The sequence below is a fragment of the Anser brachyrhynchus genome (assembly GCF_964034855.1).
Source record: "Anser brachyrhynchus genome assembly, chromosome: 1".
In the NCBI taxonomy this organism is placed as follows: Eukaryota; Metazoa; Chordata; class Aves; order Anseriformes; family Anatidae; genus Anser; species Anser brachyrhynchus.
In genome coordinates this window covers 62396735-62423904 of record NC_137694.1, presented here as the reverse complement: position 1 = coordinate 62423904, position 27170 = coordinate 62396735, and the positions used below count along the sequence as shown (strand labels likewise).

The window sequence follows — 27170 nt, the reverse complement described above, 5'->3', positions numbered from 1 at the left end:
GAGATGCTCCCCGGCGTGGAAGACGCTTGCAGCGACGGATGAAGCCCTCCCACTCCGCAGACGAGAGCCCGCACGACTCTGAGCAGCGTGGCACTGGAGAGCCCCCTGCAGCTGGGTAGAGCCGTGCCTGGCCCCATCCCCATCCCCTGCCCCATCCCCATCCCGGAGCTACCTCCCGCCTGCCCTGCGGCCGTGGGAAGCGGCGAGGTGCTGGAAGCGGGCAGTGCCGAGCCTTGTGCCCCTTCCCTGCGACGAAGGGAGGGACAGTCCCAAAGGGCGCTGTGTGCTGCCAGGGTGCTTGTGCTGCCACCGTGTGCTGTCACCCCCTCCCTTCTCCTCGCTCTGGGAGGGGCTGACCCGTGCAGGCTGTTATTGAGCTCTAATTAAAACTCCGGGAATCAACGTGCTCAGTCAAACACCAGCAACGTCTCTGGGAGGGAAAAATAATAAGAACAATAATAATAATAATAACAATAATAATAATAATAAGGGGATGAGGAGGCGGACATTGTCCCTTTTAAAGCTGATGATGATCCTGCTTAATGAATGTTAAAATATTCATTCAAGTGCCAAGGTCTCAGAGACAGCCTGTGGGAGGCTTAAGGGAGGCTGAGCTGTGTGGGTGGCCATCCTCTGCCCCTAAGGAACAGTCCCACAGGGTCTCAGCCTGACTGAGGCTTGCTTCAAACCTCCCAGTGACAATTTCAGATTCCCTTCCTGGCAGAAATCTCATCTAAGGTGTCCCCACAGCAGTGAAGTCCAGGCAAAACATTCTGCAAAGATAAGAAAAATAGGTGCAGGAGCCAGCTGCCCTGATGTCCCTGAAGAGCTGTAAGTGATCCAACATTTATACCTTCTGAAAGTTCTCTCAGGCAGACAAACACAGACTTCTGTAACACTGAAACATGTGTTCCTCCAAAACTCAGAGCTCCTTGCCTATGAATTAACCCTGCCACCCAGGGCAGGAGAAATACCCACCCCAGGGCCCAACAGACTACTCCCTGAGTCCTGCTACCCTGAAAGCACACCACTCTCTCGTGGGTAAAACCACCGTTGAGGTCCTTCCAGGAACAATAGCTGAATGTATGCAAATAGTGTAGGCAGCTTTTCTCTCTGGGGGAAGCCCAGGCCAAGAAATAACTTCTGCAAAGTGAAGGTTTTTTTGAAGAGAAAGGGAGTGATTGGGCAGTGGATCCGGTGACCCTTCATGAAGGAAGCTAGGCTGGGGAAGGCAGGGCACGCAGCACCCAGACAGAAGCTGGGGTCACCTTCATAAAGTGTCTCTCTCTCTCCTCTTCTTTCTCCACTTCTCCCCTATTATTCTTCACACAATAGATCAGTTGAGACCCCTATTCTGTTTGCCACCCTGGCAGCCCTGACTCCAAGGGACAAAGCACCACCCTGGACCACAAATCAATTCCAGTCCAGAAGGGCTGAAAACAAAGACTAAGCAAACCAAAAGATCTTTATATCTAGATTATTTCCATTAAAACCGGCAAGTTCCCTTAAGCAAAGTAAATACTTCTCAGCCTAATGACTATTAATTAAAAGGGAATGCTTTACACCCAAGGAGAATTAACTGTTGTTCGCAAAATGTATCTCTTTCCTCTAATTCGTTTATCATTGTGCCGGGGGAGCAACATCCCATGAATATTTAAGCACGATAATCAGTTTAAAAAAATAAACTGGATTTAGTGTAGCAATGTGTTTTCCACAGTGAGGGGAGACTCCGGTAACTGCAATAATGTAAAACCTGTATCTCTTTCTGCTCCCATATATCGCTTGAGACTTACAGCTATCATGGAATTGAGAAAGCGTTGCGGGGAAAGATGTGGAAGAGGTAACCGAAAAAAAAAATCAGTTCTGATGTGCAAATTGTAGATAAAGACTTCTGATGAGGACAAGGGGAGTGTCTTATGAGGAAGAGGGGAGAGTGTGTTGAGAGATAACAAGAACCAGTAATTTCTATTCAGCAAAGCCACCAAATCAGAGAGCAGTGCCGATCTTATTGGAGGAGAGCCTTCAACAGCAACTAATCCTGTCATATTGAAAGAAAATTGTAAATGTTCTCTGCAGAAATTGCCTGCCCATTGCAGCTAATCGAGCCCACCTCGCGCTCACCCCTCCCTCCCCGCACACACCACGCACCGGCGGGCAGCGAGCAAAACCGGCAGCTGCAGCCCCCGGCCTGGACATCCACTCGAGATGCTCCCCTAGGCGCCCCGTTCCCCTCCCTCGCCACCACCCCCATGAAGGTGGCAGCTTGTCCTCATTTCCTTAGGAGGGCTGGGGGACGTATGAATTATTACCAGCTCACTTACGAGTCCCAGCATCCACTATTTGTAATTTTTCCAGGTTTGCCGAAGCCGTTAAGCTAGGTTTAGTGTTGCTCTACGTATATATATGCATATATACGTGTGTGTATATATATATATTTGAAAGTTCAACTTGGCTGAGCTGAAGCAGAGACTCCCAGGGGCCGGTGCCACGGAGGGTGTTAGTGTATATGTGTGTGCCTGGGCGTGTGGGAGGGAGAGAGCGAGCGAGGGAGCGACAAAAACTCCACCAACCCGGACAATGCCACCTCTCGTTTAAAGCTTTCCAACTGTTATTCTTTCCCCTCATTATCACAGCACCAAGTAATCCGTCTTTCCCCCACCCCAGCCCGCCTCCCTCCTCTTGGAAGATATGAAAGAGAAAGATAAAGCGGCTGCCTCCGGGCTCTGGTGAGCGCAGCCCGCATGCCTCCGCCGCCAGAGCCGGGGCCACTCCGCAGCCGCCGCTTGCAAAGAGCCGCTTGGAGCGGGATGGGATACAACTTCTGGTGATTGGAACACAGGTAGGAAAGCTTTGCTTTTTTATTGACGCTTCCTCTTTTTTTTTTTTTCCTTCCTTTTTCTTGTTCTTTCCATCTTTTTTTTTTTTTTCAGTCTCCCCCCCCCCCCTTTTCTTTCTCGTCCTCTACCCTCCTCCCTTTCTTCACCGCATCTACGATTTCATCTGCTGCTGTCAGAGGAAAGCTCCCGCCAAGAAAATAATGTCCAAGAAAGGAGCTTACGTTTTGCTTCCTGATAGAAGGAACATAACAAAACGCGGAGAAACTTTTGCTGAAAGGGTCCATCACGGTGCGGGTCACCTGGGGGTGGCAGCGAGAAGAGAGAAGGCAAAGAGCCTTCCTCTGTTGAGTTACAGTTGCGATACTTATCCCGGAATCGAGGCAGGCATGGTATAGAGCATGGTATGGCGGGGAAGGAGAGACGCAGTAACCTGATTTAGAGAGATCTTCACATTTTCCAAGCGCTGTCCAAGGGCTTTATATGTAAATGCTGCATTCTGACACAGAGACATCTCCTGGGCTCCCCTTCCCAAATCCCTATGTGACATGTTTTTTGGCGACTCCTGCAAAATGTCTCCGGGCGCCCGGAGCGGAGCCGTGCCCAGGGAGCCGAGCCTTCCCTCGGAGCGGGCTGGCGGGCGGGTGGGAGGGCAGAGCCGGAGCCGGGGCATCCCTGCGCTGCCGGGGGCCATGCGGGATGCGGGCTGTAAGGGAAGGGGACTTCCGCCGTGTCAGCGCGGTCCCTCGCCCCCAGCATCCCTCCCGGGGAGCGTGCGCCTGCCCGGGCTTAGCGCCCATCTGCGCGGCCTCAAGTCTCTGTTCCTGCTTCGGGGAGGGGGAGCACGGGCTCGGACGGCCCCGGAGGCGGGGAAGGTACGAGGGTTCCCCGGTTCCGACCCCGCTTCCCTGATTCGGTGCCCCTGGGGTCCAGTGGCCGGTGGGGCCGGGGGAGGCGGGGAGGATGCCAGGGTCGGATCCTTCTCGCCCCGCTCCCCCGGCCCGGTTGAACAGCTGGCAGGGCTGAGCCGGTCCCGGCCGTGCCTCCCGGCTCCTTTTCCGAGCCTCCGGCTTCGAGTGGGTGCTGGTGGCCAGAAGGAGCGAGCCTCGAGAGGGAGCTCAGCTCAGGCAGAGGGAGGAAAAAAAAAATCCTCCCAGAATCGGCTCCGGGGCGCCGGCGTCCTGGTCTCCCCGTCCAAGTCCAGCCATTTCGGAGGCTCTGAGGGCGCAAAGTGCTTTCCCGGCTGCTGCAAAGGGCCCTGCCCCGCCGGCGAGCTGCTCCCAGTGGGCGCCTTCTCTCCCCGTAGCACGGCCCTGCTGTCAGCTTCGTGGAGACGCTGCCAGGGACCCGGGGGGCCCGCGGGAGCCGCCGGGCTTGTAGCTCCTTCTCACGGGCCTCGGGGCGAGTCCTCCACCCCTTCAGTGGAGAAAGGAGGAAGGACTCTGCCCCCACCCTGTAAGACCTATTTTTTATCCTACTTTTTTCATGTGCTATAGTTCCTTTAGAGAAAGGAGAATTTAGCCAGAATAGCTTGTCTCCCCACTTATGTGTCAACGAGTGTGCTTTCACGTGTTGGTTGCCCCTTCATTTGAAAAAGATCTTCACTTTGCATAAGGGAATAAAGGAGAAGGGCCAACCTCTTCTTGACAGCATGCTTTTGCGGTCAAAAAAAAAAAAAAAAAAGACCAACAATGAGGAAGGTTAATAGGGGAGATCAGAAGTAGGCACACTGTCTGCTTTTATGGTATTGCATTGCCTGCAATCTCAGCTCCTGTCTAAATACGTGCCAGCCTCAATTATACAGTTTATGACACCAGACGCTTTCGATGACTCGTCTATAAACTGTGTTATGCTGCACAGAGTATGCTCTCTCTCCTTTAGGCTCTTTTTGATTATAACTTTGGTCGAGCTTCCCCTTTGCAGGACCTCTGGATTGCAAAAGCAGCCTTGTTTGCTTTTGCTTCAGGAGAACAAGAAGATGTGCCGTGGGCTCACTGATTTGGCAAGCATGTGCCCTGCTGAGGTGCTCTCTCTGCCCTGGACTAAGTCACTCCATGATTTTTGCATTGCAGTCCACCTGGGAAAGAAGCTCAGTATATCGGAAGTGGGTCTGGGCTTGGCCCACTGCAGTTGTTTTGGAGGGAGGGCAAAATAATAAAAAGGAGAAGTCACAGTTTTCTACCTAAAACCAAAATCTTAAGTGATAACTCATACCCAAATGATTGTAACTCTGCACCTGGCCAGAGCCGGGGGAGATCTGGACCACCCGTGGTCAGCAGTGTCCTGGGGAGGTGGAGGTGGTGGAAGCAGTGCTGTGCCATGCCACTGCCTGGGAGGGAGATCAAGACGAAAGAAGGGAGAAACCATGGCCACCACTGAATAAATATATCTATGAAAAAAAGCATTATTTTGCCTGCATGTTCAGTCCCATGTCCCTCTGTCATTTTGTTTTCCACCTCTGGACTGAGTCCCTGTGTGTGTTTTCTGTCTCTCAGTTGCTTCACATGCTTGGATCTTTCACCCATTATGTGTCTAATTCAATAGTCTTCTCAGGAGATCTACTATGAACTCCCCTACTGTTGTCGATGTAGTCCCAGATGTTTACTCTGCCCCATTTTGCTCCTGTAACCCACTCACCCATTCACCCAGGATTACTCTTCTCCAGTAATATCATGACCTACATGCAAAAGACTTATATTCTGGTCCCGTTTCCATAGCAATGCAGCATGGGAAAGGCAGACAAACTAGTAATAATGAAGCAGATTCCCCTTCTGTGAAATCAAAACCTCTTTGAATGTTGAGTTCAATTTAAGGTAAAGTATGGGCCTGCAGAGAGTTGGATTTCTGTCCCAAAGCCCAGATCTCCACGCCCTCTAGTGCCAGAGGCAGGCGAGGGAGACCATCCACGGGCACAGGGGATGCAAGGCTTGATAGAAAATTAGAGGGGGCAGAAAGAAACGAGTGGTATGAGGTAAGAACATTCCATCTAGTGTCTGTTTCCAGCCTTCTCTTCCCTATTCTAAATCCCAACCTGCAAAAGAAGGCATGTTGGGGTTCAGCTGATCCTGGTTCGGTCACACACAGCCTAACACTTAAAGTTCCATGACAGGGGTTAAACTATAGAGGAACTGGTAGGAAGTAATTAGAGCCTATATCTAGTCATTGATTCACAAATTTTGGACTTTTCTGACTGAGTTTCACAACTTGCAGCAATTTGCAACTAATTCTCAGAGATTTGAAGGCACAGAAAAGGATTACTCACTTGTGAAAATGCTGCCCTGACCTTCCATGGGATCTTTGGGTGGGTGGGTAATAGTAATCAGGATAAGAAAAGCTGAAGAGACTTAGATCCAGCTCATATGAATGACAGGGATAACTTTTTCCACAAATGCTTGTAGTCTTAAATCTTAAAAAGCTTAAATCAGATGGTAGCATTTCAAGCCCTGTTAAATCTAAATGTGGATTCACTTCTCTAAGAAACAGGCTGCACAGAGGACCGAACACAGAGAACTGGGAAAAAAAGGAAAAAAAAAAAAAAAGAAGAAAAAAAAAGTTATATCTAAACAAGACAATTAACACATCTTTACCAGTTCCTATATTTTGACAGACAGCTTTTGGTTTTGCCAAGACCTTCAAAACATTTCTTGGGCTCGAGCTGTCACTGTCCAAGATATGCCAAGAGTTATCTACCCTCCTGTCCTCATCCCACCAGCTGAACATCAAGCTCCTGTACTTAGTAGACTGCATTACCTAGCCCTCCGTACCACACTGAGTGAGGAATGCTTAGTGAATTATCCCACCGTCCTCCTGCATTTCCCTACACAAGTGGGCAGAATTAAAAGATGGGGACATTCCTTGAATTGTCTTAAAAGGCTTTGTCCTTTTCCCATGACCCCTGAGCTTGTTTCCATGTAAAATGCTTTAGCCTGTGGTGTTGCTAGTTATTTTGGACTGTTTATCCTACCTTTAAAGCTGTATCTTTACCTATATCTAACACTGTCTATTCCCTGTACAGAAAGATACATATCAGCAGCTGTTTCAAAGAGACATTTCTCATATAACATGATTTTAAGTCCCAAGAGAATGGTGCAGAGTGAAGTTAGTTTTATCTCATTTCTATCAGGTACTTCCTAGAGAATGCTTGCCAGTGAAACTTAAATGCACAGAGGGATTTCAGTAGTCCATGTGCTTTATGTATTCATTTTTTAAGGGTATGATAATGAAAAAATGAAGCCTACCATCATTTAGGGCCAGCTGTTTTGGTGAAAGCTTTCTCCCTGTTTCCTTTTGAAGAGATGGTCCTCTGATCCCAGCATCTCTTTTGACTCTGTGGGCTAGACTCTGATTTATTTATATTCCTGTAAATCAAGGGTGACTCCCTTGGCTTTAATTACTTCTGTTTTATTCTAGTGCAATGGAGCTCAGGATCTGACTTTCATAGAAACATAGTAAGTGTTGTAATTAGAATATTCCAGTGTTTTGCCAACTGTTCATGGAACAGAGCTGAGTCGTTAGACTCTGCCAAAAAGGATATGCAATGTGATAATGGACATTGGGAATGAGATGGAGCACTTCTGAAAATTATGGCAATAAAGATCTCTAAGAGAAGCCACAACACAGAGAGGTGAGAATTTCTGTAAACCAGAGACTCCAAGGGTTTTCCTCATCCTCTTAAAAAAAAGCACTGAGTTAACTGTGGGCAGGTGTAGGTAAAAAGAGTTAGAACAGGACAAAAAAAATCATCTTCATAGATCTTTCTTCTGAATCACTGTGACAATTAGTGCTGGCAACCAAGGAGATAAAATAAACCTAGTTATTTAAAAGAATTATCTTGCTTAGTAATTTCTCTGGGTCAGGATTCTCAGGTAGTCTGAACATGTAAAACTCTCTTGTTTTCATGGGAGACAGTGTGATCTTCAAACTATGAAGATCAGACCCTTCATTTTTGGAATTCAATCCAGCATGGAAGAAATAAAAATTAGCAAAACTTATCAGTAGGAAACAATAAGTTTCTGTTACAGCCAGCAGTAGTTTCTGGTACACCCAGCAGTTGCATTTTCAAATATTGAAGTCTATTTTATACTCATCTATCTCATATTTAGTCAATTAGAAAGTAAAGTGGTCATATATTGAAAATGATTCACAAATTTTTTCATGAATAGTGGCAGCAAGCTCATTCTACTATGGAGGTCATTTCATGCAAGCAGGTAACCAATGATTTATTCATGAAAATGTTCATACATCTCAAAAGTTTCATGAATGTTAGCATGAATAATTAATGGATATTGTGTTATTTGTTATCATTACTCATTATTTTCCAATTCAAAAAAGCATCAGTCATCTAGTTAAAGAACATTAGAACATAATGACTGCAGCATTGGATCAGGCAGGTGTTTTATCCTGTCCAGTATTATGTCTGTATCTGTGCCCGTTACAACATACCTCAGAAGAAGGTGCAGGAAATGCTTCCCTAGATAAATTTACTGTCCTTAATTAAAATGCTATCTTAATACCTACCAGTTTGTGGTTGCTCACTGTCCAGAGACCACTTCCAAATGAAAACAGATATCCACCTTCCTCATCAAATGGAAACCTCTAGCAGTTCTGAATGAACTGTAGATATTCTCACTGGCCAGATAAACAGCTACTTTAGTTTTGCCTCCCAGCGAGCTTACTACCTTAGTGATAGCAAGTAGGAGACAGTTCAGTAGGTTAATTACACATTTTCTTGGGAAAACCACACTCCGGATAACCTTTGATCTATTTAAATTAACTGTATTTCAATATTATCCTTACCTCTCTGTTATATGATGTGGAAATGCCAATAGGAGAACCCAGTTCATTGTATGGGTGCCATTCGTTTCCTCAGTCACGAACCCTCTTGTTCTTTTCTTCTCTCACCTAGACAATTTCAAGATTTTCTGTCACTTTGCATGTCTTAAATACTGCCAATTCTTCCATCTCCATTTCTGGTGGTGGATTGGCCAAAGTGGACATTATTTTCTAGGTGAGGACTATTAGTTTATACACTAGCAGTTTTAATATTAGTCTTTTTTACTCCACCTGTACAGTAGATTTTTTTTGTTTGTTTTGTTTTGTTTTGTTTTGACTACTATTGTGATTGAGAAAAATTTATAACTGGGTTGCCTGTAGTTATACCAAGATCTTTCCTTGAATTGTCAGAGATGGTTTAGGATCTAGGAAAGTTTCTTATTTTTTTACTCATGTGTGTTCTATATCAGCCAACACTTATTTCCACTTGCTATCAGAATGCTCAAGTTCACCCAACTTAATTAGCATATTCTGAAATGCTTCCATCCTTACTCTCTTTTTCTAACAGCAGTAATTTCAGTAAAGAAATTATACCTGATATAAAATCATGGACAACACAGTTGTTAATCTTTTAGGGTGAAAAATAATTGTTCATGTGTAGTTCCTGCTTTGTATCTTTTAGACAATTTCCAACAAGTAATAATAAACTACTTCTTCTACAATGATGTAACTTCTTTAAAAGAAACTTCTCAAAATATATATATATATATATATATATTTATCAGGTTATATTTCCTGGTCTATTAGCTTGATGTTTCACAGAATGTATAGAAGACACAACATTTTATTTGAAATAAAATGATTTTTTTTTTCCTCTCCTGTAGGTAATTCCAGTTTTTATTAGTTTCAATAAATGTATCTGGAATTGAAATAAGACATTTACATATATAATACCTACAATCACTCCAGTGCTTGTCCTAAAGATAGCTATGCTAGCTCTCACCCTCCAAGTCTTCTGTAGTATATCTGACTTCAATAACAGCTTGCACATTTTTGCTATCAGCTCATCCACTTCATTTTCAAATGCCTTCCAAACCCTTGTATATATAACCATGACGTCCTTGTGACATGTTGCTGTTTAGTTTATCAGTTTGTTCCCCTTTCAACATTTCACATTCTGTCAGCTGACATCTTTTCTTGTCTTGAAAAAAAAAAAATAGGTCCAGCGTGGACATTAGCACAGCATCTGTTTTGGGGATACTTTACCCAAATGGACCATTCAGAACTTCTGCAACATCCTTTTGGCCATTAATTGTTCCCATTATCCCCTGTATGTCCAACAGGTCCCATTGGTTCCATCCCAAACTGTATGAATTTAAAACCCTTCAAAAATATCCTGTAGCTACCCGTACACACATGCCAACTCTTGTCCATGCATCCTTGGCCATCTTCATTTACACATGGCTTTATTTATTTATTTACTTATTTATTTACTTATTTATTTATTATAATTTCCCTCCCTTAGCCAAGGACTTCACCAGAGCTGAAGTGTGAACAAGTGAAAGCTCGTTGCTTGGTTCAAAAAATGTCTTGGATCTAAACATTTCAAAACATATTTTTTTTCCTCTATTGTCTTTCAGTTTGCTTTTTGCATGATTTCCTTGAATCAGAAACTCTCTGGTAATATCTCTGTTGATTTGAATTTATACATTTTACTTTTTCTTTCATTCTTCTTTTTTTTTCTATTTTGTTTCTACCTCCAGTACTTTTTAAAGTAATTCTCTAATTAATTCCAGTTTTAACATCAGTCTTCTATTATAGTAATAAGCTCGTTACTATTTGGTGGCTGGACTGCATCATTTCTTCAGCTACTTAAGACTAAGTTAAGAACATGTACTGTTACGTATTACAGTTATTCTAAAAATCACCTAGATTATTTTTTTTCCTAATCCATTTGTACCTGTTGACCTACCACTGTACAAGTGAGTGAAGTTACCCAGGATTACTATTTTATTTGACTTAGTTGTCTTTTTGATCTCTTTCCATTCAATTCATTGAATATCCCATGTGTTTCCTGGACAAAGTATGCTAATGCAGGATTTAATTAAAAATATATATTATTATGCTTTTTAAATTAAACTTTATGCTCAGCACATTGGATTGAGACCAAGTAGACAGGCTCCTGACCATGCCACAAACCTCCTGTCTGACCTTTCTCAAGTTCCAATGGTCTGACGTAAAGCCTGTTGGGGTTAGAGAGCAACTCTTGTTATCTTTAGGTAGGCTTTGGCTCAGCTTCCTGCAGTAGGGAGAATAAGTCTTCCTGATCTTATGACAATGTGAGGATTCACTTGCTGCAGTCAGGTACTGAGCTTAGGCTGTGGTACTGCCACATGAAAACAGAAGGAGACAGACTCCATCCGCAGGGGCTTTCTTTGCATTGGGGTGTTGGAAAACTGAGCTTTTAGGAGCTGATTATCCAAAAAGTTTCTCTTTAGAACAGAGGACAAATTAAAATGTTCAGAATCCCTACAATAAAAAATTACCAAAGCTCCTAATTGCCTCTGATCTTGTTGATGAGTAAAAGGATAAAATTACTTACAAGTTCAGTTTTACGAGTTAAAAAAAAAAAATAGTTCTCATTATCCGATTGTATTGGGGGAAGGGTAGAAAGAGAGAAAAAGAAACTGAAGGTAATGTTTAATGACTGGATGTGGTCCTGGGGTTTTTCTCAGTTGTGTGTTTTCAGCATAGTCAGTATTACGTGTAAAATTGCCAAAGTGGGATTTACAATGCCATGAACTCATTCAGATTATACACTGCATTAGAGTTGTTCACAAAAACTGTATGGACCTGTTGGTTCTCCTTATACCCCTTAGCTCAACACACATTTCTGACATAAAACAGAGTTAGTAGACTTTGAGAGCAGGGCTCATGAACTGAGCAACATATGTGTGGACAGGGATGTTACTGTTTTCTCCTCCACCATTACCCAAGGTCCTTGAGGATTTCCATCATCACCATTGTGGTAGATTCACACTTCAATTCATACGTAGGCCACATGATGTATAAAAAATGGTTGCCTCACCCTCTCACTTTCCTATGTTTCTAGTAGCATTCTGCCATGGTGGGAAATTCAGTTTACTCCATTTCATACATAATATTGCACGAAAGTGGATTAATATATGTGTGGGAAATGAAAGCAGATGAGGGCTGGTGCTAGTAACCTCAGGGAAGGGCTTGTTATGGAACAAGCAAGCATATGGACAATTTTACTTTCACTGAACTTTGGAACTGTTGTTCAACATGGATGTTGGAGGAATAATAGCTTTTAGGAGAAGGGGTCTAGTCAGGAAGATGTCTTCTCTGCTATCTGTTGAGATTAAGCTGAAAACTGATCTCCTGATCTGTTGCTGGCATATTTCACCCACACTAATTTCACTTTTCTAACAGTGAATTCTCAGCTGATGAAAGCTGTCAGAACATAAGTGACATAAAAAGGGACACCATCACCAAAGTGCTATATTTAACCTGGCAATGCCATGTCTTCTCATGCTTGACCTTGAGTCCTAGCAGTGAGAATATGAACATGGCATCTTGAAGTTCCTTCCTTTAACCAAACGTAAAAGGCTCTTAAATATAAGGAAAAGCGGGGAAGAAGGAAGGTAACATAAGTTACCCTTCTGCTTTTGACATTTGTGATAGCCAGCACACTTAGCTGCCACTAGAAGGAAAGAACATATAAAGGGTTCATTGTTAAACTCTCATTAAAAAAGTCTGATGTCTGCAAGTCATTTTCACAATCTTAGCCACTGGGAGTAAATGTACGGATTTTTTACTGAAAGGTTTGACATCAGAAGCAGTTCCCTGAAAGGAATATCTTACTGTTTTTATTCATTTTGCACAGTTTGCAATGCAGTTCAGTAAAGGAAAAAATAATAATAATAAATATATAATTAGAAAGAAGCAATAAAGGCAAAAGAACATAGACGAGGAAAACCATTTGCTCTGCTTTGACTGAGGAAAGACTGTAACTATCTTTCTTTCTTTGTTTAGCACAGAGTGAGACTGTATATCATCTACTTTGGAGCACAAGGAAATGCAAAATATCTAGTTTTGAAAAACCCTGATAAGTCAAGTATTGTCATTCTTTTGAATGGTAAATTTGACAATTGCTAGTCCACATTATTTCCTTTAAACTTTCTTAAAAATCCAAGTCGGGAGTGGGAATGGCACATAAGAAAAGACATGAACAATATTGTTATTTGCTCTTTTGGACAATCATGAGAAGGCTGAATTCCTAGTTTCACTGCAGATTGATTATGTGGCTTTGGACAAACCCAGCCAACCTTCTGTACCTCAGCTTCTCACCTAGAAATTGTACAAAGTAACATGTGCATTCTCCTATGCTTTGTCTGCCCATGTTTAGTTTTGTTTAGTTTGGCAGCACTTATGTAACAGTCTGCACTTGAGAAACTTTACCCAAATTTGAGCATCCATAGAAAGAATTGAACGATGTAACATGTTTCAAACATTTGGTTTCTTTTTATTACATATAAAAATTATAACACAGACCTGATCTTTCTCAAACCAGACAGACTGCTGAAAAAAACATATTGTTAACAGCTCTGTGATGCAAATAAAGACACAGGGTAAGAGAGCCCCTCATACCTCCAGTTGCTTCAACCCAAGAAAAGTATGCTGAGGTGGTAACATTGCATGCCTGTTCTTTTGTCTTGCTCTTTGCTGCTGGCCACTTCGAGAGAGGACAATGGGCAAGCTGGTTGGGGAGAGCTGCTCTTGAACTCAAAAAATCACTTAAAGTTTTCAGCGTAGCTGTCTTCACTGGACAATGTTCAAATTGTTTTACTTTTTTTGCTCACCAGTAATTTGTTGCCTTCTTGGCTAGGTGCTTATCTAAACAGCCATAAAACACTTTGGAGATTAGTTTAATTAACTTGACTCCCCAGAAATACCTTCTACAAATAAATTCAAAAATACTGTGTTTTATTTGTTCATTGTAACAGTAGGAGAATTTTAATATACATGTGGTTTCCAGGCAGATCTCAAGGCTAGCCACAGAGTGCGCATTCCTACTCCGCTGTCTGTAACTGATATAACAGCCTGAGATAACCTCCTTGTAGACTCACTTCTTTCAGCTTAATGTCCTTGTGTTCCCTTTGTAGGGGAACAGAGGGTTTGTAAAGGGAAAATGTGGTTGCTGCTCAGCTTTTAATCTCTCTTCTCATTCAGTTTGTTATTTCCAACAACAACAACAACAAAATAAATGGATCAAACAGCCTTTATACACCAAAAATAAGGGAAGTGACAGGCATTAAGAGGCCTTTGCATCCCTGTAAATATAACAGAGAAAGTCTCCTTTGGCAGTTGCATGTATATAATTTTTCGTCTTGTTAGAGAAGAAGTTATGCCTCCCGAATGCCAAAAGAGAGATGACTTCTTCCTTTTCACTTGAAAGCTCCAAAATCATAGCCTTCTCAAAATGGTATAATTTTGTGTGCTGTATCAGGATTTAGACCATTGTCTTTTAACTAGTGAGTCCTCAAAAAAACACATGAAGACCAGAGAATAGAGAACTAAGACTGACCATATGGTAATGGAAGTACTTCCTGAAGATGGTCTCTGCTTTGTCGATGTCTTTTATGTCTGCAAGCAATGAGACAGTGGATTACTGCAAAGCATTCTAGGTCAGAGTTTTGTCATCATGGTCACGGTCCCATCCAAATCACAACATTGCTCTTCCACCTATGCAGGATTGCTTTGTACTGCAAGTAAGGGCCAAACTAAAGGCATGAACTTAAATGTGAGCTCAACAACCTTGAAAAGAGCAGGTCAAGCTTTCCGTTTATTAAGAAACCCACACAACAGCAGAGTTAAAATAAGATTTCCACTCATTATAGCAGAATCTCCCACATTTCTTACTGAATAATAATAATAAATAAATAAATAAATAAATAAAACACTAGTTGTTTTACTTGCTTGAAAAATAAAGCTGTTACAGTGTGGTTTTGGCTATAGCTTTACCAATCCAAGTTTAAGTACAATATTTTTAACTTTAAGCCAAAATCTTTAACAAGCAAAACAAAATAAATCTCAAGGAAAATGTGGGCTTGGTTCCATTCTATCTGGAACCTAATTTCTTTCCTTGCTACCCACAAGGCTATAAAATACTGTAGCTCTGCTTGGGCTACACTTCAAAGCTATTTTATATACATATAGATGACTGAAAAACACTGAAGGCAAAGGAGAGACAGGCCCACACCACGCAAATTAGCAATGCATTTTGTTCTGGAGGTTTTTTTTGTGGGATTTAGACGCTAGTGGGCAACTTTACAGGTAGGTGATATACTGTTATGGCAGGCCCCAGTGAGTTGGGATTTTTCTCTTGATGAATATTTCAGTGGCACTCTCCCAGACATTCTGGAAAAAAAAATAAAAAAGGAGAAGGGAAAGAAGTTAAGTTTGGGGACATGCATCCTTGTTTTGCCAGGAAAACACTGTTTCTAGCAGTTTAACACTGTTTAGCATTCTTTCTTGCCTGTAAGTTATCAATTCCTATAAACTGTCACATACTTGTTGATAAGTATGTAAACCAAATAAATAATGTAAAGCAACACATGATGCATGTTAAGGTATTATAAATTGTGGCTGTTTTGCAAAACTGATATTGAGACAGTTCATATGTGCAGATTTACTAGAGGAGTTCATTGCTGATGGCATTCATTGCCTCTAACTGTGAAAAAAAAAAAAAAAAAAGTGGGGGAAAAATAAACCAGGGAACAATGAAAGAAGAGAGACAGAAGAGAAAAGGAAAGCTCTCCAAGCAGTGGCTAGCTGGGAAGATGGGTAACCAGGCTTTTCACACCTCTGCTGGGCATCCTCTGATTTGCAGCGTCTGGTTCTCCCCACTACACTTTTCCCACAGTAGTTGTCTGGTTTTTACCAGGTCCTACTCAAGCCCCCGGAAGCTTGTCACTACTTACTGATAGTGTTGATTGGAGCATGGGTTGATTGGGGCAGGGACTCTGTGGTCAGTTTTTCATGTTCACATCCACATTATTCCATCACTTGCCTAAACTAAAAACTTTAACTAAAATGGAATGAAAGTGTGGGAAAAGGGCTGATTCTCAGGCTGGTGACTATCACTGCCCGTGAGAGCTGACCACAGGAAGGCTATCAAGGTGTGCAGTTGCAAGATGATGAGGATAGCAGCATGAGATTAACAATGCAAGAGCAATGAGGGGAAAATACTGTCCCAGGGGCTCTGAAAACATTGTCCCAGCAGCCTGAATGGGATGGTACAGAGATGTAAGGGAAAGGCAGGCTGCAAAATTTTGAGGAAAGGTCTCTTAGCTACGCAAACCAGCAACAACATTTTATTATCATGGGAAGATGTGACAAGATAACATACTGACATCCTAGAAGTCAGTGGGATTTTCCCTTGGACTTCTCTGGAGCTGAAGGAATGCTTTATTACCTGAAAAAGGAGAGATCTGATGTTCTTTGTTCAAATGTACCTCTATTTGGGGAGAAGCATTGGCTCCATCTGCTCTGAACAAAGGGTGCAGTTTCTGAAGACTCACTGTCACTAGAGGCTGTTGCAATCATTGCTTATGTGCTCTTATCACAGCCTGGCTGGCCACTTCCTCTCTCAAATGGGATTTTCCTGCTACTGACTTGAATGAGAACCAGAGAACCAGTCCCTAACCCCTAGATCCCTACCACCACCACCTTCTTTTTTATTTTTATTTTTTTTTTGGTCATTGCTCAAGTAACACTTGAAACTTTCTTCACTGCAGGTCAGCAGACAAGACCAGCTGGGGATGTAGTGATTCCATGCTAAGGATAACAGCATAACACATACAGCACAAAAGCAAAAAAGAAATGCATTCCTTGCATTTAGATGCTGTGTTGAGTATGCCTGTAAGGGAGTAGTAGATATTTCTGATTGCATGTCTTAACAGGTTAAAAAGTGCAATTTAACGTTTATTCCAGCTGTGGTAGATAGAATAACAACAACAAAAATCTTCATCTCTTTCTTTCAAGGGATGAGGTAGCAGTGGTAGCTTGTTTCCTAACCCTCTGGAAATGTTAACACAACACAGGGATGACAACAAGGAGGAAAACAGAAATGGTCTGTTTTTAGTTTTATTTTGTTGTTGTTCTAATTATTATTTATTTAATTTATTTATTTATTAGCAAGAGCTCAGTACAAATGTTTCATTTATTACATCTTACTCCTTTGGAAACCAAGTAAGACAAATAAAAACACAACAGACAGGAAGGAAATATTTTTGCATCTGATCACATAGACAGAAAAGAAACAATATGCAAATAAAGATGAATCATTTATTCATTTTGAAAGTCCACTAAGACTTCTGTAATAGGGATCACACCAATTTATTTTTGTTGAATTTGCGAGCACCTCATCTCTTCAACATGCTGTGCTCTGCTACGAAGCCTGTTTCTACACTGCAGCATTAAGAAATAATTATTACCCTTTATTGTGTAATGATTAGTTATTGCACAGGCCACATAGAAGATTTCTGCAGTCGTCATGCCAACTCTCTCCTGCATCCTGATTTAACCCATTCTACTATGCTGCAACAATCAGCCATGGGTGTGTGTAAGGGGGACATTCAGGCTGTGCACATCCCACTCTGATTTTGCTGCATTATGGACACTAAAAGAGCACGTTCTCACCTAGTGTGTACAGGCACAGCCATTTTAAAGACTACTATATTTTGCTCAGCCCGAACCTCCCTGCCATGATGTGAGAGGATTAATATGTATCCTGAGTGCCAGACCTCTTGCTGCTCTACAGCAACCCCTCTGGGTGCTTAAAGAGCAGCCTCAGAAGCAGCCTAATCCAGTCCTTGTAAGTTGGAAACATGTTTGCTCTGATAGAAGGGCCTGGCTAGCTGGGTCTCGAAGGGTGTTTAAGAAAAATGCATGAAAGGAGTGGGAGACGTTTTAAAACAAGGCAGGATCTCACCAGGAACCCATCTGCACTCAGTTGCAGAGACCCAAAGTGTGTCTCTAGTGCTGCTGTTGATAGGGTCCCAGCCTGAATGCCTGTACATTTTTGTGAAGAATTTCTTAGCTAGAAAGTGAGAACATCATTGCTTTTGCTTTACAGTGAAGGAAAAAGGGAAAAGGGCTGAGAGCTTGAACTCCAAGGTGAATTGCACAGCACGGAAAACCAGAGCTGGTCTTTACTTAAATAAGCACTCTCCAATAAAATTTTAAAAATGATGACATAGCCATTTGCATTCTTATAGGAAATGACATATATACCGTCCCAGCTTTGATTTCAGTCCTGCAGTCCTGCTTGCTGAAAGGTGTGGGCCCAGACCCTTTCTAGCCAGCTTAGCTCATGAATACCTGGCATTTGATATAATACTGTTGTGTCTTAACCCTGGCAGGCAGCTGAGCACAGCACAGCTGCTTGCTCACTCTCCCCAGGTGGGATGGGGAAGAGAATTGGAAAGGTAAAATTGCAAGAACTCATGGGCTGAGATAAGGACAGTTTACTAGGTAAAGCAAAAGCCATGTGCACAAGAAAAGCAAACCAAGGAGTTCAGTCACTGCCAGGAAAGCACAGCTCAGCACGTGGGACAGTTTCTTGGGAAGACAAATGCCATCACCCTGAACGTCCTCCCTTCCTCCTTGTTACCCCAGCTTTTGTTGCTGAGCATGATGCTACATGGCATGGGACATCCCTCTGGCCAGTCTGGGCCAGCTGTCCTGGCTCTGTCCCCTCCCAGCTCCTGGTGCACCCCCAGCCTCCTCGCTGGTGGGGCAGCAGAAGGAGCTGATGAGTCCTTGGCTCTGTAAGCACTGCTCTGCAACTGCTGAAACATTGGTGTTATCAGCATTATTTTCATCAAAAATCCAAAACACCACATCATATGAGCCTCTGTGAAGAAAATTAACTTTATCCCAGCTAAAACCATGACAAATACCTATATGTATTTTTTTTTCCTTTTGTTACTTGCTGCAATTACTACCTACAGACCCTCAAGGAGAAAAGAGAAAAAGTCCACATACAAAAATAAAAACACATTCTGCACAACACATCAGATCATGTCATGCAATTGCTATTACTGTTATTTATGTATAGTTCATTATGCCATCTGACACACACTGAGGAATGAAGGGCTTAATTGAAGACATAATCTAAAAATCAAATAATTCTTTTCTTAATGTTTCTTCAAAGAGTAGATTTTGTTAAAGTTGCTCCACATTTACTTTTTTTTTTCATAATCCATCAATTCTGCAATTAAACATTTAACTGTAAGAAGCAGTTACAAAAAAAAAAAGTAAAAGATTTATTATTTTAGGGAATGCAACACTTTGGTAACCAAAACTGGAGAGAGAAAGTGAGTAAATGATGGGAAGAAGAGAGAGGAAAGCTTCTCTCCTCAGATTTCTTTCTAGTTTTTCAGTCTTTCTTTAATTTCAGTTGCCATCCAAAAGGAACCTGTAAACAGCGGTTTCTTCTATTCAGGTTCTTTCTTTCTTACTGCTCCCTCTTCCATAAACCTCTTCCTTCCACCATGCACTTCTTACCATTCTTTGAAAAGAAACAGATCAGACAGTCATCAAATGACATGCTGTTTAAGTCAATGGGTTACATGATCACCTGAAAACCCCTGGTCACACTTGCAGGTACTGTTTTGCTTGGTATCACACATTCATTTTATTTTGTTACTGTTCTGAACATTTTTCAGTTGTCCTCTTTCATGGGGATTGTCTGGTTGTTACCTCTGACCTATAAGTCTAAGGAAATGCAGGATACAGAAAGTTGTATAGGGTATAGGTAAAGAATAGATCTGGGACAAAATCACACATTTTCCTTATATTCCAGCTTGCTGTCCTCATTGCTCAGCCTTGCTATGTAGTCATTTTGAGCTCGTGACATTCTCCAGGGTGATGCTGAAGAAATTTGTTTGCAAGCAAGCCATCTGATAAGGCTTGGTGTACTGGAATGCAATGCCAACACAAATGGTAATTATGGGGACATAGTTAGTAGGCTTCTATGTGGGAAAATGGCAGTAAATTATTGATTCCCATTAACCTGAAAGATGAAGGATTTATTTTTTTTAGCTTTCCAATAACCTCAAAACAGTTGTGTGAAGACAGGCTTTTCTGAGAACAGGTGTTCCATCAGTTCTGAGTGATAACTGGACACTACTCCCATCAGAGAGCTCGTGCTCTCTTTTGCTTTCAGATCCCCGAAAAAAAAAAAAAAATAAAATAAGATCAGTGCTGAACAATTTGTTAATTGTCAACAATTATTCCACTGCACATTTTCCCCTTGTATTTTGAATTGTCCATCTGCAAGTGTGCTGGCTAAGCTTAGCAGTCTGATTAATAGTTTCAATGATCATATCAAGGTCAAGAGATTCTGTTGATTTTTTTGTGTTCAGCACTGAGAATTTGGTATTTTTGGCACTTGAGTGTTCACCTAACTCATGTGACACAGCTTCTCACTTCTAATTTAATGACTCAGTATTTATAAGCAAAAGCCAAAGGTGCTCTAGATGGTGGGACAGGCAGGTAAGCTGTCCAGCAACTGTTCTTTTTTGCACCAGGAAGGTCACAAGTGTGGCATAGCTGAGGGGACAGATATAAAACCAGAAAGATCTTGGAGAAAGGAGAAAACCAGAGTGATGGGCTGTTCAACAGAGGTTGTATTTATTGTCCCTTTTTTCCACATTAGATAATTATTGCAAATCTCTGACTTCATACCTCAGCTTCTTCCTGATGTTGGCTTGCAACAAGATCTTTTGGTTCAATACCTCTGGTGCTCATATTATACAAAAGTTTAAGGCTAGATAAGGCGTTATTTCACATCATCCATTTGTCTTTTTAAATGGAAAGCTAACAGTAAATGATTTTCAAGAGTCATTAAGACCAAGTGCAGGTCAGTGTTGTGTTTACCAATTGTGCAATGGTGGCCAGTAACAGAAAATACCTTTGGAGATACTTTCTTTGCTTACACCAGGGCTACTGCCACACAGGATAGAAGTTGTGTGACATCTCCTCCACACTGACAGAGGGTTTATTCCGCTCCAAAAGTCCAAGCCTGCTTGCCTATGTGCATTTCTAAGGCAATGTGTGTGAACCCAACCCAAAACAGGCCTGGCTTCCCTGAGAAGTTATTTTCTGTCTCGTGGTTTCCTTCGCTTCAGCATCTGGCGGCTCTGTCAGACCCTTGCTTGAATTTTTTGGACCTGCAATGTAAGCAAAGAGCTTCCAGCCTCAGGACATTTCTGCTGATTTAACATCACTGTTTATATGTACCTGCTGTCTCTTCTGCTCATTGTGGGCCAGATGCTAGTGCTTTTTTACTCATATTGAGTAGTACATTGTACTGAAGAGTTGCACCAGAAATATTTGTCAAGTCAACTGCTATGTGCTGTGAATGAAGGTCCCAAGATCTGGCATAAAACACTGACAGAATGAAACAGGATCCAGTCTGAGCAAAGACTGATAAATCTTTTGTGATGTCTTTCACCTAGATTTCTTAATACCTCTTCTCTCAAACATAACTTTTAATCACATATTCTGAAAATACAGAGAAGCACATTTGAAAATGTGTATAGGGGATATTTTACTCAGTGACTTTTATGTTCTTAGATGACAGGCTCTGGGCAGTTACTGAAGTAAGCAATGCAATGCACTTTTAAGAAGCATTGGTCAGTCAGATGAAAATAAGCGTCACCTCCAGATGTACTAACTGCTATGCCATCTATGAATAAAATTGCTGCTGATACCAGTCTCTATGTGTCTGCCTTTACAGCAGTTACCAAGTCAGAATTCAGAGGAATCCTTCCATTTAAGAAAAGACAGATGATTGATGGGTAAAGTGCATGATTTTCTCTTGAAACATGAAATATAAATAATTAATATATGTTGTATGTGTAATCACTGCAGTCATGGATAGGAGCATTGGTGATCTCTGCCTACATGGACACTTGTATGGACATTTTTAAAATGCCTTGGCCTTACAAGTTAATGACCAAAAGGAATATGGGATACACACAGGACACCAGCAACCTGTAAATTGACAGAATGGTGTCTCAGTCAGCCCAGTTAGAGAAATTTTAATTGAGGCATAACTTTTAAAGAGTCTGTTCATCGTTTGGTACGCCTTGTTAACAAAGCAGAATAAACAAAAGGCATAAGGAAGAAACTGTCTGGTGTCATGTTGATGCCACAGGGACCAGAACCCAGATGTCCCAATTTTGCAAATTCAGCATGATGGTCTTTGCATTGGACCATCTTTTTACATGGAGTTTTTATAACAACAACAACAAAAACATCAATATCAACAATTATTTTTATTATCATTGTATAATTATATTATTTATTATTGTTGTTATAGAATAACATGTTATGTGTTATATTTTATAATAATAACATATATAGCACAATAAAAATAATGTAACATGTGTTATTCTGAACATAAAATGAGTTATCCTAAAGTGTTATTATTATTATTGTTATAACTATTATTATTATTATTATTATTTTATATCAGCCAGAACTGAAGGAGAAATATTATGTATAATTACAGAGCTACACAAGCTAAATGTGTACCCATCAGAATAATTTAATCTCTGGTATTCTCTGTTACTCACCCTCATGTCAGAGCTGTGTCTCCCTCCACCTCAAATCCTTGACTCCTCCTTCCTCTGGCAAGATGTACAATAGCCAAAGCAGCATAAATCAAAGCCTTGAATAATGAAAATTAGAATAGATTGGAAGTGCCAGATCCTCAAGAGGGAAAAGAAGAAACACAACTGTGGGAGATCAGAAGAGTGATTGCAGCTTCATTACAAGGGCCATTGTGCCATCAGAACAGGTTATTGCCTGTCACAGGCTGTTTTTATTTTCCAGTGCCTGACTGATGCAGAGCTTGATCTGAAAAAAATAAATACTATCTATCCATTTTCTTTATAAATCTCCTCATTGTACTTGCATTTAATGTTTACAGGTCTTCACATTTTTCACGTAAAATATAATTTTATACTTGTGTATCTTTATTGTGAAATGGCAAGAGAGAAGTTGAGGATTGCACAGGAGCTCTTACTGATGTATGTGGAGGTTGGAACAAATTTATCTGTGCCAAAAGGCAGGATAAACTGTGGTGGGGACTTCCATGCATTGCGCTCTCAGTGGCAACTGCTTCTTTATTTTGTGTCAGATCTGGACAATAATAAATCATATGAGTGGTCAAAATACTCCAGTTCTGAATTTTTAAACATATCTTTCATCATTTGACTTAGTATTTAAAAAATAACTTTTTCCTATAGTGTCCACAATATTGTTTTTCTTTTTGGTAACTGAAAGTTTTCAAGAGCATACCACTGTGAGATTCAGATTTCAAGAGGGTAATAACAAAATACCTAGAGCCATAAAGATGCTGGCTGCCTCAATGCCTGCCCTTTATTTGGGCAGAACTTTCACTGAGAGCAGATCTCCACGCTGCCTTTTATGGGTTAAAAATAAACAAATAAATAAATAAACATCAATATAAATATATATATATATTATTTATTTTAATACCTATGTGTAAAACAATAATTGATCTTCATATTAACAACAGCTATAAATGTTAGGCCCACTGCTTCTACAGTCTGTACAGCATACTTGTGCATGATATTTAGAAGCTTTAGATATTTCTATCAACATTTGCAGTATAGCTCACAAATTAGTGTGAAGACTTATTCTCCCTGTGCTCTGCAAATAGTAAAGTGCTTCTGGTTATACTTTTCAAGTAGCTGCAGTCCTTAAAGCAGCTTCAGCATCCTTAGCCTGAAGTACAGTGAGTGTTTTTCTCCTGTTGATGGAATTTTGAGACTGTAACTCTCACAAGGTGTCCCTTGGATGCCAGTAGGAGATTTTCAGGAGTTTGTTTAAGAGCTTTGTTTAAGTGAGGACTGCAGAAATTGCCTCCTTACCTGGGAACGAGGAGCTTCTTTGCATTAACAGTGACTGTCTCCAAACAGCAAGGGGGTGATCCAATTCTCATTTCCCACCTATGTATTTCATCTCTGCAGAGGAAGGTTGCTAATGATATGGCACAGGAATTATTATTTTTAGAAAATGCATAATGTAAGTGTATATGCACAAACATGATAAAATCAACTAGTATTCAGTGTCAGCTCACTGTAAAGGCAGGTAATGAACAGACTGGGTAGGTTAGTTATGCCTCTGTGTGGTGGCACTGTAGTTAACAGAGCTCCGGTGGCTTGCACTGTTGCTGAAGTTTTGTCCCCTAGTCCTGTTAATTATAGCACTTTTACTAAATAGCCAATCTTGGAACACAAAATATTAATTCCATATCTTAAAATAGAAAAAAGTTGTCTAATCTTGATACTTTAAGGCAGTGATCACAGAATCACAGAATCGTCTAGGTTGGAAGAGACCTCCAAGATCACCCAGTCCAACCTCTGACCTAACACTAACAAGTCCTTCACTAAACCATATCACTAAGCTCAACATCTAAACGTCTCTTAAAGACCTCCAGGGGTGGTGACTCAACCACTTCCCTGGGCAGCCCAGTCCAATGCCAAACAACCCTTTCGGTAAAAAAGTTTCTCCTAATATCCAACCTAAACCTCCCCTGGCGCAACTTTAGCCCATTCCCCCTCGTCCTGACACCAGGCACGTGGGAGAATAGACCAACCCCTACCTCGCTACAGCCTCCTTTAAGGTATCTATAGAGAGTGATAAGGTCGCCCCTGAGCCTCCTCTCCTCCAGGCTGAACAATCCCAGCTCCCTCAGCCACTCCTCATAAGACTTGTTCTCCAGACCCCTCACCACCTTCGTTGCCCTTCTCTGGACTCTCTCGAGCACCTCGAAATCCTTCTTGTAACAAGGGGCCCAAAACTGAACACAGTACTCGAGGTGCGGCCTCACCAGAGCCGAGTACAGGGGGACAATCACTTCCTTGGACCTGCTGGCCATGCTGTTTCTTATGCAAGCCAGGATGCTGTTGGCCTTCTTGGCCACCTGAGCACACTGCTGCCAACTATCAACCAGTACTCCCAGGTCCCTCTCTGCCAGGCAGCTTTCCAACCACTCATCTCCCAGCCTGTAGCTCTGCTTGGGGTTGTTACGCCCCAGGTGCAGGACCCGGCACTTGGCCTTGTTGAACTTCATACAGTTGACCTCAGCCCATCGGTCCAGTCTATCCAGATCCTCCTGCAGAGCCTTCCTACCCTCGAGCAGATTGACACACACCCCTAACTTGGTGTCATCTGCAAACTTACTGAGGGTGCACTCAATCCCCTCACCCAGATCATTGATAAAGATATTGAAGAGGACTAGCCCCAGTACTGAGCCCTGGGGGACTCCACTGAAGTAGAGCTACAGTAGTGAGCTTCGCACATCAGGCTTGGTCTTTTTTTTTTTTTTTTTTTTTTTACAGTATGCCTCTTTATTTATTTTTCAGTCATTATAGTGTTTCATTACATATTATGCTTCCTTATTATTGTATGTATTATAGAATTACTGCTGTCTCTCATAAAAGAATTTTAGAGCTGAGAGATTTTATTTTCTTTCAGACATACTAATTTATGATATATAAGCAGTAGATAACACCTAATAGGAGAGGAAGATAGAAGTTAAACTGCTCAAGCTGCCAGTAACAGTTATTTGTATTAATAAGAAATCAATAAGGAAAATACCAAAACACAGGAAAGTTATTCCTAAATTTATTTTTAGAAACCTCTTCTCAATACAATAGTTTATTTTCTATTAGTTAAGAAATTCTAGTAGAAAATAACGGCCTTAATTAAATAAATTTATTAAAAAACTCCTCATATTTTCCTTAAGAATTCAAAATTATTCATTTCCTCATTTTTTCCCTCTCATTGCAACTGCTTGATTTCAATTTCTTCAATTTCTTAATAACATTTTAAAAATCTCACTTTTTTGGCTTAACGTTGTTTTGAGAAATGTTGGTGCCAGCTCAAAGATGTACAAGGTGTATGTGGAGACACCAAACACAGTGCGAGATCAAATTAGTGGAGGCAAAGCAGAAGATAATAAGAACATATATGTTTTGTGAGATAGTGGCAATTTTATAAAAATGCATGTTAGTTCTGTGATATAGCCCACTAAAGAATAAGATAGTGACCCAAAAACCTAGTATCTTTTTTACTAAAATAAAGTACATATTTGATTTGCCTGGATTAATTTACTTTTAGAATGCCTTGTAATTTTATATATAATAGGTAATTCAATTGTTTGTGTGTGTGTGTGAATAGGCTGCCCTGGCATTTTCCTACAACAGACTGGATTGATTTGCTAAAACTACACTTCCTGAACCTGAAAACTGTATGTCTAGGTTTGGACAGTAGCAATTTTTTGAGACTTCAGTGGAACTGTCCATATGATTGGGCAAAGTGGGTATATAAGTTTGAAAGCAACACTTGTTCCATTTTTTCCTGCTGAAAATTCTACAGGTTGATCGGCTTTCTGTTAATATTGGTGCAAAAACATAAGTACTTGTGAAGGATGAACCACTTTCACAGATGTTTGTGACAGCTTGTGTCAGAGTTTTCACTACAAGGAAATTACTCTGTGGGATGATCTTCTTCAAATTGTCTCTTGGTTTGGTTTCTCTCACCATACGGGGACTTCATGGGGTGGAGTGGCAGTGTTTTGGGGTTACTATTTTCTTACAGTAAGTTCTCCCTTTCCCCATGAGCATTAGCAAGTACATCCTAGCTGTTTATATCCTACTGAGCTTAAATAATGGGCTCAAATAACCGTCTGCAGCAGAGTTTCTGTGAGTGATATATTTTGGGCAGAGCGACTAGCAAATACAGGAGAAAACAGAGAAGTCTGGCAAACCATCACTTACACTAAGCCTGGTGAGAGTGTGTGGGCACGCAGGCAGTTGTCAGACTGGGTGTGGGACATGCCCACCTTGGTGCAGGCATGAAAACACAAAGAGATGATGGTGCTGCTGTGCTGGAAAGTGGCATTTTGAATAATGGTCAGGGAGAAATGAGGCAAAGAAAAGGAATTGCTGGCTTACAACAATACCAGTAGGAACATGTCACTGCAAAAGATGAACAGAACAGACCACAGAGCCGGAGACATTAGTGCTGATACAGCACTTTTTTTTTTTTTGGGGGGGGGGAGTGGTGGCTAGACAAAAAACAAAGACATCCGCATGGTGTGGGGAGGATAAGATATTATTAATGAGGTCACTGGTTTATGGTCTCTACTAACTCACTAGCTCTTGAATAGCAGGAGCTAGGTAGGAGAAAGATGGGAGAGAGCCTGAAACAATCAACTCTGCTTTCTCAAGAAATAACTCAGTCTCAAAATCTAATTTCTGGTTGCAGCTGAAAGAAAATCATTATAGGATCTAGAGAAGGTCACCCATATATATATATAAAATTATAGTCCCAGAAAAGTCATCTAGCTTACACTATTTTTTAAACCTGATCCCAAACCAATTAATTATGCCATTCTGTTCTGAGCTAAAATGAGAAACTGGCACCTTTCTTATT

The 27170-nt window shown here is 41.3% G+C and overlaps 1 protein-coding gene across 13 annotated transcripts in view; it reads left to right on the top strand.

Moving 5' to 3' along the window:
* The first annotated feature begins 497 nt into the window (after window positions 1–497).
* CHRM2 (cholinergic receptor muscarinic 2) overlaps window positions 498–27170 on the top strand; it is a 148673-nt gene continuing 122000 nt past the window's right edge. For 12 of the 13 annotated variants that reach the window (XR_013938601.1, XM_080552984.1, XM_080552976.1 and 9 more), the window contains exon 1: window positions 498–2839. The gene's annotated coding sequence lies outside the window, so the exon portion shown is untranslated. The remainder of the gene's footprint in view (window positions 2840–27170) is intronic. The other variant, XM_080552981.1, reaches the window with a different exon arrangement.